A 2,351-nucleotide genomic window follows, 5' to 3' on the forward strand; every position below is an offset into this window, starting at 1 on the left:
TAGTTTCTCTCAACTTCTAAGAATTACAATTTTAAATACAGAGACTGAAATATGCTACAATACTAGACTTATTTCTAAGTAAAGCTACACCATCAACGGATAGCCAAAGTGGTCTTATCCGTTGAGGCTACAGACACTAAATTTCTACTTAAGTGTTTTGTTAAACATATCATCAAACTAATGCACATATATTCCTAACAGGTATGAGCAGAGTTTGACTAAGCTTGGGCAGTTGAAACGGGCTCATATCAGAAAGGAATAGAGCTTCTTCTTCGACTGCATCACTAAAGCTTTTGGGAATAAGTGTTCCAACTTTGATGCCATCCCTATAATGAGTCAGCACATCGGGTATGCTATCATTAACCAAACTCATTTCGATTTTGCAAATGCTGTGATAGGTTTTATTGGGGATAGGATGACAGAAGATAGGAATGTTGTCTACTTTGCTAGATTTTGTCAGCTTATATATAATTTCTGTTGTGCTAATGAACCCCAACCTGCCAGTACATTAACTCCACCTTTCAAAATTGCAAAACGAGCCTTTAATGATTTGGTAAATGCTGATCTTAAAAAAGGTGGTTAGACCTTTACAGATTCCTCAGTCTGTAAAACAGATCTTGGTAAATGCTGATCCTGAAACCTATAGATCTATTTATTCTGATATCCAACCAACCACAACATCCCAAACACCACAACAACCATCCGAACATACCACTCACACTACTCAACTATCCCTCAGAACATATCTCAAATCATATCTCTCCACTTCACAGACAGCTCAACCCTCATCCTCAGCACCTACTGTGAAGCCTTCATCTTCCAAGCCTAAGAGGACAAAGACTGTTCCTCAAACACCTCAGAAGAGAAGGAGGATTGTTTTGAGAGATGAATCTGACAGTGAGGAACAGGTTTCTACATCAGAACCTGTTGTCAAAGAAGCTGAGAAAGTTTCTTCTCAGAAGGATTCTGGAATTGGGGGATCTAAGCTTATCAAAAGACTTAGAAGAATGACTGAAGCTCCCACAGAATCCCAACCTTCAAAGAGATACAAGAAACAGAGAGCTAAAAGTCCAGTTTCAGATGATGAGGAAGCAGCAGCTAAGGAAGGAGATCAGGAATCTCTGATCTCACAAGAAAAGAATCTGCTCAAGCCACTGCTTCTCCATTAACTCCAACTCAGGAAGCTGCTACTGAAATGGCAAACACACCATCTGTGTCTCCTATTCAAAAGACTGTATCTCCTGTTGATCCAGGCACAAGTGCTGAAATTGATGTTCAGAACCTGGTTGTGCCTGAAATACTTTACTTAGAAGCTCCAACAACAACTAATCCATCAACAACACCTGTTACTGATGCTGCTCAAACTCCAGAATTATCTACTACACCTTCTTAGCATCTAGATGATGATGATCAGAATATAGGTGGGCATCGGGATTTGGCTGTTGATCAGAACTTGGAACCAGATCAGCACTTAGAAGATAATGCTGAAGCCTCAATTGCTTCCCATACTGTTGTTTTATCAGAAAATGCTGATTCTGAAAGTTCTGATGCTGCAAATGCTGGAGATACTGATGATGCTGCTCACAATGCAGATGCTGATGAAGCAGGTCCTTTAGGACATGCACCTCAACAAACTATTCTTAAATCTGAACTCGTTCAGAAGTTTGTTACCAGAGAAATACCAGTGCCTTGGAGTGAAACTCCTGCAGGACAGGAGTGGACTAAGGAATGGAACTCAGTTACCTGTGCTCCATCCGCACAGCATCTTGCTGAGCACTTGACTAAAGCTGATGAAATGTTAATTACTGATGATTTCAAAACACAGCTTAGAGTCACTGCATTAAGTACTAAACATCTACAAGGTCTTCAGTCAACTACTCATGCAGAGTTACATAAGATTCAGGAAGAATTAATAAAGCAAGAACAAGTTCAGAAGATTGATAAGAAAAAATTCTTCCAACCTACCTTTGACAGAGTTGCTTATATTGAGAAGACTCAAGAGACACAACAAGCTCAGATTGATGATATTCTGTAAAATCAAGCTTCTCAGCAATCTCAACTTAATGAAATCCAAGCCTCAGTGGAATTGCTTGTCTCTCTACTCTTACCTGCTGATGCCAAAAAGGGGGAGAAAGTAATTAAGTCCAAATGCAAAACTGATAAGACACTGAAGAAGAAGGATGATAAAAAAGATGACCATGGAAAATGTGGAATGGGTAGAGGTCATAGTCAAGGTAGAGGTTTCTCATCAAGAAAAGCTGAAATCACAAGTCATAGGACAAGTTCTGATACTTGAAAAAGAATCACTTCTGCTACTGGTAAAAGGATAAGTTCTGATGAACTTTTAGATC

This window comes from Apium graveolens, chromosome 9 (assembly GCF_009905375.1).
Source record: "Apium graveolens cultivar Ventura chromosome 9, ASM990537v1, whole genome shotgun sequence".
NCBI lineage: Eukaryota > Viridiplantae > Streptophyta > Magnoliopsida > Apiales > Apiaceae > Apium > Apium graveolens.